The sequence below is a fragment of the Dermochelys coriacea genome, chromosome 3, assembly GCF_009764565.3.
Source record: "Dermochelys coriacea isolate rDerCor1 chromosome 3, rDerCor1.pri.v4, whole genome shotgun sequence".
NCBI classification, from domain to species: Eukaryota; Metazoa; Chordata; order Testudines; family Dermochelyidae; genus Dermochelys; species Dermochelys coriacea.
The window spans coordinates 165,285,526-165,298,169 of NC_050070.1; the positions used below are offsets into that span (position 1 = coordinate 165,285,526).

The window sequence follows — 12,644 nt, forward strand, 5'->3', positions numbered from 1 at the left end:
AGTAACTTGAATTTTAGATATGATAAAGGTTAATAAAAAACCTCTCCATCTTAAGTTACTTGGCTTTCTTCACCCACCTTGACCTTTACTAGTCAGTATGGGGTCTTGTCTGAGGGAGACCATAGCCTTTTTTGTGCCAGTGATCCCGCAAACAGGCAGAAGAAGTACTCTACCCTTTCTCTGCTCCCTGAGGTCATAATTCATGAGCCAAACAGTTGCCACAAAAATCGGATACCAAATTCAGTTTGCTAACAAACACTAATTTTTGTTTAAATCAATTCCAAAATACAGTGAAAAATCATAAAGTTAAAAGTAGTTAAAGTAACAGATTACTCAGTTGACTTTACAGCCAAAGGGCATTTAATGATGCATGGAACATGTCTTTTTTTTTTCTTCTACTCAATTTCCTCCATGGTCACCACAAACCATTACTGTTTCTGAGTCAGTCCATTTAACCAGAAAGAGACCTAACTCTTAAATAAATTGAAATAGTGCTCACTTATGAAATTTTGGAAACTGCCCTACCAGATATTAAAAATTAACAATATACATTTGACTCGTTTGCATAAAAGTTGGGTCTGGTTTAATTGAAAATGCGAGATCTGAAACAAAGAACTTACATTTTTTGGCAGGGGGTGGAGGAGAATAATGAAACCCAGGTAAAAAAATGAGAATACTAAATCTCTAAATGGGAGTTACTACAAGGAGGTTTTGTACATCAAAAAACTGAGGCTATGAAAATGTCATAAAATACAATAATATTGGGTATTCCAGAATTTTTGGAAGTGGAGTTCTTTGGAGTTGTGTGTTTAATATCCTTACAAATTTTAATTTTCCCCACCACTTATGTATTCTAAGGTTATTTTGTATACTGAAGTCTGCAACAGTGAAATCATAATCTGGTTTCTCTTTCTCATGGGAATGTATTGTGATTCCAGAAAGCAAAGGAAGAATAATATATAAAGTTTACATAAAAATACTTTTTTACTTTTTCTTGGTATATGCCATGTTCCATTTTTCCTCTTTCTTGTATTTTGTGTGGTGTCTACCCAGATTGTAAATTCAGGATGTGGACAGTGTCTTTAAACATGTCAGTAAAACACCTAGTGCAATTGGTGCTTAACAAAAAGTAAGTCTGACTAACATGTCACTTAGTTGCTATTTTGTAGAGATAACAACTCTATATTACCATGCAACTGCAGGCAGACCTTTCCATGCATCACTCATTAAGATAAAAAATATATTTCTAAGCACAACTGCATAATACCAATTATTAAAATCAGCAATATTGTACAGCTGGTGAAGTACATATTGGACATTCTGGTTAAAGTTCAACTGTTAAAGTAATAATTAATCAAATCATTTACTATTTAAAATATTAAACAATAACTTTCTTCTGTGAGCCTAACATTAATGCCATGTTGGAAACTGGTTTAAAATCTCTTCTAGTACAGTACCAAAAAGGGCATAACAAGGCTTAAATTCTCCGATTATTTCCCAGAGCCCCCCACGCCCTCCCCATTCGGGGCTCCAGGCGTCAGGTGTGGGGTTGCGAGGCTCCAGGCCTTAGCCCCGAAGAGGGGGTGGAAAGAGATGCACCAGAGGTCCCAAGGGATTTGAAAATATTTACCAGAGTTCTGCTCCAGGCGGCTCCGGCTGTATTTAAACCCTGGGCATAACTTTTCAGTAAGGTGGTTGCTTCCAGGACTAGTCTCAGAAATTCCAGGTGGGCTTATTACATTTTTGAAAACGTATCTTAGAAATTTATTTAGGGTGACAAGCTCTGTGAACTGTCAGGCTGAGTAGTTTTCCCTTTTAATTCATCTTAACTTGGCCACACACATGAACTTTTACAATTACTCTATAAAAAGAAAAGGAGTACTTGTGGCACCTTAGAGTCTAACATTTATTTGAGCATAAGCTTTCATGAGCTACAGCTCAATTACTCTATAGTTTACTTCTAAACCAGGGTATACTGAATGTTTGATCTTTCTTTCCCCTTAAATGAGCATCTTTCTCGTGGCACAGCTTCAGTCTATTTTTAAAACTACTATCATATTTATGTCTGTGAAGAGAAGACTAGTTACTTCCGATTTTGATGTTAGAATTAGAAACAAGATTATTTCCCAATTTCTGCAATTTAACGTAAAAAAGAAATAGTTTGTCTTCCTCCCATAGGTGTTTTCCAGGTTTCTGGAATTTGCCACTAACTTTTGGTTCTGAGACTGTTAGTATATCTTTATGGTGGTTTTTTCATGCGTTTTGCTGGATTTCAGAAAATTAAACCTTAATGCAAGCTCTTCATCTCTGGACATACAGTACTCAATATAAAAACTTCTTTTCTTTTTGCTTTTTTCTTTTTAATTTTGCCATCTGTCTTTTCTGAGTAGATTCTTATAAATAACTGCTTAGCAGCGGCATCTTGTAAAATTTGTCTCTTCAAAATAATCTTTTGTCTCTGAATGTGGAGATACAGATCATATTTTCTGTGTTGTCCTTTGGAAAGGATGTGACATTGTAGAAGAACTCATTTATTCTTTTGCTGGCTAAAGCAAAGAAACCTTACAAATAGTGCACTTCCTAAAATGCTTAAAAGGCAGAAAGCCAAAGTTGAAGTTGTTGGTAGCATTATTCTGATGGCCTCTAAAACCCACTGTCTTCCTGTTTGATACCTAATATCAGGAAAGCTCAAGATCAGTTAGGGGTGGAACAAGTTAACAAGAACATATTAGTCATGAGCTAAATTTTCAATTGAAAACCAATTGGAGGAATTTACTTAGAAAACTAGTGTGCTTTAATCTTTAGTGCATGGGGACGAAGAACTAGGAGATCTGAGTTCTCCCAAAAACTGCTATTGACTTCTTTTATGATGGTGGCAAGTCCATTTGATCTCTGTCTTAAGTTTCCCCATCTGTAAAATAGACCTGTTTGCCCTTGGTAAAGAACTTAATTGCGCTTTGGTTTTGTTCCTGTGAAATGTTAAAGATACAACGCTGTAGTGGCTGAGCAAATATGTTACTGAATCATTCTTTTTGGGCCTATAGTGGGCTTGTCTGGGGGGAAGCATACTTTAATGGTCCTTACGGTTGCTGATGGGAAGTTTGTTTCCCCATGTGATACATCGTAGCAAGGGGAGGGCCCTTGGGCGCACCTGGCCAATTGTCCACACTCCACTGGTATTATGGAGTATCTCTGGCAGTGCTAACCTATTTCAGTGGCACTTGGGCTTTGTCTGTAAAACCCAAGTCTGTTTCCCAAGAGTCTGGTGATATTGTATATTTTCTTAATTCCCCTTCAGTTATGAGGAAAACTGGCAACCCCTGTAAAATGGCTACATAGTTACCTTGTATTGGTGCTCTGTTAAATTTCTGATCCACTAAAGAAACGAATGGTGGGAGCTTTTCTGTTAATCCATTTTTATCTCGGGCATGAACCAAGGACAACACACTTTCAACTTTGGCATTATGTACACTCAGTATTTCTCTTGACTTAGTTATCAGTGGCCAGCCACCAGTATACTTTATCTGGGGCGAACCACAAAACTGTATAGGCAAAGCCAATATAAACTCTGATTTGATTGGCGCAGGTTTACCCTGGTTTCAAGCAGTGATAAGCTGCATGGAACAAATAATGGCTGAAAGTGATACAGTAGAACCTCAGAGTTACGAACACCTCGGGCATGGAGGATATTAGTAACTCTGAAAATATTCATAACTTTGAACAAAACGTTATTCTTTCAAAAGTTTACAACTGAACATTGACTTAATACAGCTTTGAAACTTTACTGTGCAGAAGAAAAATGCTGCTTTCCCTTTATTTAACTAAAGTACTGTACTGATTTGCTTGTGTGTTTGCTGCTGCCTAATTGCGTACTTCTGGTTCTAAATGAGGTGTGGTTGATTGGTCAATTCATAACTCTGAGGTTCTGCTGTATTAGTCTGTCTGCTGTGGGGTTATGAACTGGTATATAGCCACCAGTGGCTAAAATGCCTAACCAGGACAAGACCTGTTGAAATGCGTGCTTTCCATACTCGTAATACTGTGTAGAATTCCAAGGATTTTATTACAGTATTGTGTTCCTGTGCTCTTCTTTTTTGTTTTCCAGACCTGTACTAGCAGCTGAGCTATTGATACTTTTTTCCTGATTTGATTAGACATCATGTGTTTCAACTGTCCTTTTTATATAAAGGAGCCTTAGATGTGTTACCATGATATCCAAACTGGGAATTACTGTTTCATAATTTGGATTGTGATTTAAAGTGATATCAGTTTATATTTTTGCTTTTGTACATGTATAGTATAGTGTATATTTTTATTATACACTGTTTTTAATTTCTGTGCAATACACACATGCTACAAAATACTATGCAGCAGGCAGCTCTGAGGGTGATGAATGAAACTAAACCTTGAGTGTAATATTTAAGAGTTTGTCATTTGGAGACTTATCTAGGGGTTCAGAAAATAGAGTAAATTTATTCAAGTTAATCTAGTACTGTAGCATGTAATGGGCAAAGGAGGCCACAGTTGAAATGCTGTGGTCAGTTTGTCACTTTTTTAGTGCAAGCTATGTTATGAAAATGAGATAAATACTCTTCTACTACAACTCCTTGATATTTTTTTGTGGACGTGGGACTTTAGTTATTCAGACGTAAAGAAAGCTAAATGACGTATTCAGGGTCAGATATTCAGTCAATATCCTTAACTGAGCCTGCAAGCATTTACAAGCACTACGATAGTGCTTGGGGTGTGCTATAGACCTCCGGGATCTAATTTGGATATGGATAAAGCCCTTTTTAATGTCTTTAATAAAGTAAATACTAATGGAAACTGCATGATCATGGGAGACTTTAACTTCCCAGATATAGACTGGAGGACCAGTGCTAGTAATAATAGGGCTCAGATTTTCCTAGATGCGATAGCTGATGGATTCCTTCATCAAGTAGTTGCTGAACCGACTAGAGGGGATGCCATTTTAGATTTAATTTTGGTGAGTAGCGAGGACCTCATAGAAGAAATGGTTGTAGGGGACAATCTTGGCTCAAGTGATCATGAGCTAATTCAGTTCAAACTAAATGGAAGGATTAACAAAAATAAATCTGCAACTAGGGTTTTTGATTTCAAAAGGGCTGACTTTCAAAAATTAAGGAAATTAGTTAGGGAAGTGGATTGGACTGAAGAACTTATGGATCTAAAGGTAGAGGAGGCCTGGGATTACTTTAAATCAAAACTGCAGAAGCTATCGGAAGCCTGTATCCCAAGAAAGGGGAAAAAATTCATAGGAAGGAGATGTAGACCAAGCTGGATGAGCAAGCATCTTAGAGAGGTGATTAAGAAGCAGCAGAAAGCATACAGGGAGTGGAAGATGGGAGGGATCAGCAAGGAAAGCTACCTAATTGAAGTCAGAACATGTAGGGATAAAGTGAGACGGGCTAAAAGTCGAGTAGAGTTGGACCTTGCAAAGGGAACTAAAACCAATTGTAAAAGGTTCTATAGCCATATAAATAAGAAGAAAACTAAAAAGGAAGAAGCTTAACACTGAGGATGGAGTGGAGGTTAAAGATAATCTAGGCATGGCCCAATATCTAAACAAATACTTTGCCTCAGTCTTTAATAAAGCTAAAGAGGATCTTGGGGATAATGGTAGCATGACAAATGGGAAGGAGGATATAGAGGTAGATATTACCATATCAGAGGTAGAAGCGAAACTGAAACAGCTTAATGGGACTAAATCGGGGGGCCCAGATAATCTTCATCCAAGAATATTAAATTGGCACCTGAAATTGCAAGCCCATTAGCAAGAATTTTTAATGAATCTGTAAACTCAGGAATAGTACCGAATGATTGGAGAATTGCTAATATAGTTCCTATTTTTAAGAAAGGAAAAAAAAAGTGATCCAGGTAACTACAGGCCAGTTAGTTTGACATCTGTAGTATGCAAGGTCCTGGAAAAAATTTTGAAGGAGAAATTAGTTAAGGACATTGAAGTCAATGGTAAATGGGACAAAATACAACATGGTTTTACAAAAGGTAGATCGTGCCAAACCAACCTAATCTCCTTTTTTGAAAAAGTAACAGATTTTTTAGATAAAGGAAATGCAGTGGATCTAATTTACCTAGATTTCAGTAAGGCGTTTGATACCGTGCCACATGGGGAATTATTAGTTAAATTGGAGAAGATGGGGATCAATATGAACATCAAAAGGTGGATAAGGAATTGGTTAAAGGGGAGACTGCAACGGGTCCTACTGAAAGGCGAACTGTCAGGTTGGAGGGAGGTTACCAGTGGAGTTCCTCAGGGATCGGTTTTGGGACCAATCTTATTTAATCTTTTTATTACTGACCTTGGCACAAAAAGTGGGAGTGTGCTAATAAAGTTTGCAGATGATACAAAGCTGGGAGGTATTGCCAATTCAGAGAAGGATCGGGATATTATACAGGAGGATCTGGATGACCTTGTAAACTGGAGTAATAGTAATAGGATGGAATTTAATAGTGAGAAGTGTAAGGTTATGCATTTAGGGATTAATAACAAGAATTTTAGTTATAAGTTGGGGACGCATCAATCAGAAGTGACAGAAGAGGAGAAGGACCTTGGAGTACTGGTTGATCATAGGATGACTATGAGCTGCCAATGTGATATGGCTGTGAAAAAAGCTAATGCGGTTTTGGGATGCATCAGGAGAGGCATTTCCAGTAGGGATAAGGAGGTTTTAGTACCGTTATACAAGGCACTGGTGAGACCTCATCTGGAATACTGTGTGCAGTTCTGGTCTCCCATGTTTAAAAAGGATGAATTCAAACTGGAGCAGGTACAGAGAAGGGCTACTAGGATGATCCGAGGAATGGAAAACTTGTCTTATGAAAGGAGATTTAAGGAGCTTGGCTTGTTTAGCCTAACTAAAAGAAGGTTGAGGGGAGATATGATTGCTCTCTATAAATATATCAGAGGGATAAATACAGGAGAGGGAGAGGAATTATTTCAGCTCAGCACCAATGTGGACACAAGAACAAATGGGTATAAACTGGCCACCAGGAAGTTTAGACTTGAAATCAGACGAAGGTTTTTAACCATCAGAGAAGTGAATTTTTGGAATAGCCTTCCAAGGGAAGCAGTGGGGGCAAAAGATCTATCTGGCTTTAAGATTCTACTCGATAAGTTTATGGAGGAGATGGTATGATGGGATAATGGGATTTTGGTAAGTAATTGATCTTTAAATATTCAGGGTAAATAGGCCAAATCCCCTGAGATGGGATATTAGATGGATGGGATCTGAGTTACTATAGAAAATTCTTTCCTGGGTATCTGGCTGGTGAACCTTGCCCATATGCTCAGGGTTTAGCTGATTGCCATATTTGGGGTCGGGAAGGAATTTTCCTCCAGGGCAGATTGGAGAGGCCCTGGAGGTTTTTCGCCTTCCTCTGTAGCATGGGGCATGTTTGACTTGAGGGAGGCTTCTCTGCTCCTTGAAGTCTTTGAACCATGATTTAAGGACTTCAATAGCTTTTTTCTTGCAAAAAGAAAAGGAGTACTTGTGGCACCTTAGAGACTAACAAATTTATTTGAACATAAGCTTTCGTAAGCTACAGTTCACTTCATCGGATGCATTAAGTGGAAAATACAGTGGGGAGATTTATATACATAGAGAACATGAAACAATGGGTGTTACCATATATACTGTAAGCAGAGTGATCACTTAAGGTGAGCTATCACCAGCAGGAGAGCAGAGGTGGGGGGGAGGGAGAACCTTTTCTAGGTATAATCAAGGTGGGCCATTTCCAGCAGTTGACAAGAACGTCTGAGGAATGGTGGGGGTGGGGGGGATAAACATGGGGAAATAGTTTTACTTTGTGTAATGACCCATCCACTCCCAGTCTCTATTCAAGCCTAAGTTAATTATATCCAGTTTGCAAATTAATTCCAATTCAGCAGTCTCTCGTTGGAGTCTGTTTTTGAAGTTTTTTTTGTCACCTACTACAGGACAGGCCCAACAAAGAAAATAACAGAACGCCACTAGCCATCACCTTCGGGCCCCCAATAAAACCTCTCCAACACATCATCAAGGATCTACAACCTATCCTGAAGGATGACCCATCACTCTCGCAGATCTTGGGAGACAGGCCAATCCTTGCTTACAGACAGCCCCCCCAACCTGAAGCAAATACTCACCAGCAACCACACACCGCACAACAGAACCACTAACCCAGGAACCTATCCTTACAACAAAACCAGTTGCCAACTGTGTCCACAGATCTATTCAGGGGACACCATCATAGGGCCTAATCACATCAGCCACGCTATCAGATGCTCGTTCCCCTGCACATCTACCAATGTGATATATGCCATCATATGCCAGCAATGCCCCTCTGCCATGTACATTGGTCAAACTGGACAGTCTCTACGTAAAAGAATAAATGGACACAAATCAGACGTCAAGAAATATAGCATTCAAAAACCAGTCGGAGAACACTTCAGTCTCTCTGGTCACTCGATTACAGACCTAAATGTGGCAATACTTCAACAAAAAAAAAGTTCAAAAACAGACTCCAACGAGAGACTGCTGAATTGGACTTAATTTGCAAACTGGATACAATTAACTTAGGCTTGAATAGAGACTGGGAATGGATGAGTCATTACACAAAGTAAAACTATTTCCCCATATTTATCTCCCCCTCCCACCCCCCACGGTTCCTCAGATGTTCTAGTCAACTGCTGGAAATGGCCCACCTTGATTATCACTACAAAAGGTTCCTCCGCACTCCCCCGTTCTCCTGCTGGTAATAGCTCACCTTAAGTGATCACTCTGGTTACAGTGTGTATGGCAACACCCATTGTTTCATGTTCTCTATGTATATAAATCTCCCCACTGTATTTTCCATTGAATGCATCCTATGAATTGAGCTATAGCTCACGAAAGCTTATGCTCAAATAAATTTTAGTCTCTAAGGTGCCACAAGTACTCCTTTTCTTTTTGTGAATACAGACTAACACGGCTGCTACTCTGAAACCTATCTTTTTTTTCTTGCAGTGTTTAAAATTCTTTGAGCCAAATCCTCCGGCTAACCTCAAAAACAGCAACCTCACCCACTTTGTATTTCTGCTGACTTTAACCATCCTGCTAACTTTTGGACCAACATAGCTACAACAACGCTGAATCTTGTTAACTTTTGGTATTTGGCATATACAGTAGCTCTACATGTTGTTTAATTTTTAAAATACAGGTCACCCTTAAGGCTGAAACTAATCTTTAACTTACTTAGTATTGACTTCTCTGGGATTCAGTCACTGAACCCAAGTTTCTTTATTTATGGAAGTAATTGAGATCCATGGGACTACTTCGTAACAAAGGATTGCAGGATTTAGATCTTTTCACCATCAATTTTTAAAGAGTAATGCAAATGTATAATGATGAAACATGGGCCTTATGTAGTCTTTTTCATGTTCTACTCCTGGGGAAATTCTGCATTACTTCACACGTGCAGAATTCCTGTCCCCTGTAGGTCCCACCCCACAGCTGAATATACATTCTGCTGGAGAGGCACTGCAGTTACACCTTTTGCCCACCAGGGGCTTCTGTGGTTCCGGGAGAAAAGGTAGCTGGCTCCAGGTGGGAGCAAAAAGCCTGGGAAGAGGGAAGGGGTGAGAGGCTACTTTCCTCCCAGCGGGGCCAGGTGAGGAGACATGTGACGGACACACAGGGCTGCGGGGGGTCATACCGAGTGGCCTTCAGAAAGGCTAGTTTGGGGGAGACTGATTGTAGTGGGGGCACAGGAGCATTGAGCCGGGGCTGAATGGGAGGATTTGGGACCACATGAGGAGGGAGGTGTAGTGGGGAGGAGAGCTACAGGGAGATATGGGGACGGGGCAGATGTGCCTGACTAAATGGTAGAGGCAAGGAGTCAGCCAGGTTCTGCATGGGGCAAGCTTCCCAACTCCCTAACAATCCTTTCCCCCTCTACTCCCCCCCCCAAAAAAAACCTGTTCCATCCTTCTCTCACCCACACCCAACAAACCTTGAGGTTCACTCCTAGGCTCCTTCCCTCTTTCTTAGCTCCTCCGTTATCCTAGATTCCCCCAAACCTTTACACTGCTTCTGAGGGTTGCAGGAAATATGTTTCTGTATTGTAGTTTAAATGAATTATTATTGCACAAAGTTCTGTCTTAATATGCCTAGTAAAGACTAATTGTCAAAAAGAAATTAATTCTTGAGTTTTTGTCTGTATTGTTACAGACATACTTGTTGACAGGTATTTTGAAATAAATTATCAAAGTAATTGAAGTTGGCATGATTATATTGTGTTATTTTGACAAATAAAATATGCAGAGTTCTGCAGAATTTAATTTTTTGGTGCAGAATTCCCCCAGGAGTAATGTTCAGAGCCCCTTTTACAAACATCTAATCCTTAATTCTGGTATTAGATAGGTAGGTCAGTATTTTACCTATTTTCCAGATGCAGAAACAGAGGAAGAGGTTGTGACTTTCCCAAGACCACAGAAGGTGTCTTTGTCAAGCCTTGATTGGCACTCAGGACTTTTTCATTACTGTCTATGCCAACTGCCATACCACTTTGTTCAGTGGTTCTGGATATCATACAAGCTAAGCTGCTTCAGTCAGGGTGAGTACTAGTGTGGGTGACTTCCAAGGAACATACAGTAATGCAAAAAGATAGAGGGAAAAGTAATGAATCATCTGAGGCAGCAGCTGGGGTTCTGACACTTGTAGTGGCTAATACAAAGTGTTAATCTTAATATCCTGCCCAGATTCCAGCACTGGTAACCATTTTGCCTCTTGAAATTCTTCCTGCAACTTCAGGGATATGGTGTTCTTCATATTTTGTGGAGGGTTGGTCTGAACTGATAAACAGTTTCTGCTTCCCCGTAGTGGATGCTGTGATATTTACTTGAATTCAGTAGGGCCCTTTCTTCCTTCATTGGCTTATAGATGTATTTGATTAATGTTACAACCATTTGGGAACTTCAGATGGAAGGAGTTTCAGAAGTGAATATTTTATATTGATATATTCATTAGCCAATAGCAAGATCAAGATAGAATAAAGAATTATGTAGACTGATATAGTAATTTTTAAAAAGAAAATATGATAAATAAGCAACCATGCAGTGGAAAGGTAATTACATGGAGGACTCTTAGTAAATTAATAATCCTAGATTTGAAGGTTTGTCACTGGAAAGTGGAAAATCCTTGTAGCATAGTACTTGTATGTTGGTGTTGTACATTGGCTTTTCCATTTGTAATACCAGAATAATGTATCTGAAAACATATTAATATCATTGTTTCCTGTACTGACACCATATGAGTTTTCAGACTCCATGTTGTAACCATGGATGGCTAAAGAACAAATACAAATAGTTAATGCAGTTCAAAAAAACTGCTCTATTTGGCCCCTTGCAATTTGAGTCCCTTGAGTGAATTACAGACTTAAACTCACTTTTGAACAATATTTTTCTATAGATTAACTGTCTAGTTCCTTGTCTAAATGTTTTTTTTGTTGACTTTAGAACCACCATTTACAATTATCAAAATAACTATTTGAGTCATTTTCATTATTGCTGTAACACTGACATGGCATCTCTTCAAATTATCAAAAAGCAAAGAAATTTAACTTTTCTTCAGTTCTCAGAATTGAGACATATGTGTTTATCCATTTATTTTCTAATTTACTGTCATCTGTTGAATAACCATTATGTCAACCTTCCTTTTTATATGAAAACCTTTTTATAAAATAACCTACCAAGTGACAGGTTTCAGAGTAGCAGCCGTGTTAGTCTGTATTCGCAAAAAGAAAAGGAGTACTTGTGGCACCTTGGAGACTAACAAATTTATGAGAGCATAAGCTTTCGTGAGCTACAGCTCACTTCATCGGATGCATTTGGTGGAAAAAACAGAGGGGAGATTGATATACACACACAGAGAACATGAAACAATGGGTTTTATCATACACACTGTAAGAAGAATGATCACTTAAGATGAGCTGTTACCAGTGGGGGAGCGGGGGAAAGGAGGAAAACCTTTTGTGGTGATAATCAAGGTGAGCCATTTCCAGCAGTTAACAAGAAAGTCTGAGGAAGAGTGGGTGGAGAAATACCATGGGGAAATAGTTTTACTTTGTGTAATGACTCATCCATTCCCAGTCTCTATTCAAGCCTAAGTTAATTGTATCCAGTTTGCAAATTAATTCCAATTCAGCAGTCGCTCGTTGGAGTCTGTTTTTGAAGCTTTTTTGTTGAAGGATAGCCACTTTCAGGTCTGTAATCGAGTGACCAGAGAGATTGAAGTGTTCTCCAACTGTTTTTTGAATGTTATAATTCTTGACGTCTGATTTGTGTCCATTCGTTCTTTTACATAGAGACTGTCCAGTTTGACCAATGTACATGGCAGAGGGGCATTGCTGGCACATGATGGCATATATCACATTGGTAGATGCGCAGGTGAACAAGCCTCTGATAGTGTGGCTGATGCGATTAGGCCCTATGATGGTGTCCCCTGAATAGATATGTGGACAGAGTTGGCAACGGGCTTTGTTGCAAGGATAGGTTCCTGGGTTAGTGGTTCTGTTGTGTGGTGTGTGGTTGCTGGTGAGTATTTGCTTCAGATTGGGGGCTGTCTGTAAGCAAGGACTGGCCTGTC

At 39.2% G+C, this 12,644-nt stretch overlaps 1 protein-coding gene across 3 annotated transcripts in view; it reads left to right on the top strand.

Annotated features, from left to right (window-relative positions):
• Positions 1 to 12,644, top strand: part of GPATCH2 (G-patch domain containing 2) — a 181,587-nt gene that overhangs the window by 43,980 nt on the left and 124,963 nt on the right. The window contains exon 6 of one of the 3 annotated variants that reach the window (XR_006280242.1): positions 10,450 to 10,614. The exons of the other annotated variants lie outside the window; for them this stretch is intronic. The gene's annotated coding sequence lies outside the window, so the exon portion shown is untranslated. The remainder of the gene's footprint in view (positions 1 to 10,449; positions 10,615 to 12,644) is intronic. 3 annotated transcript variants of the gene reach the window in all.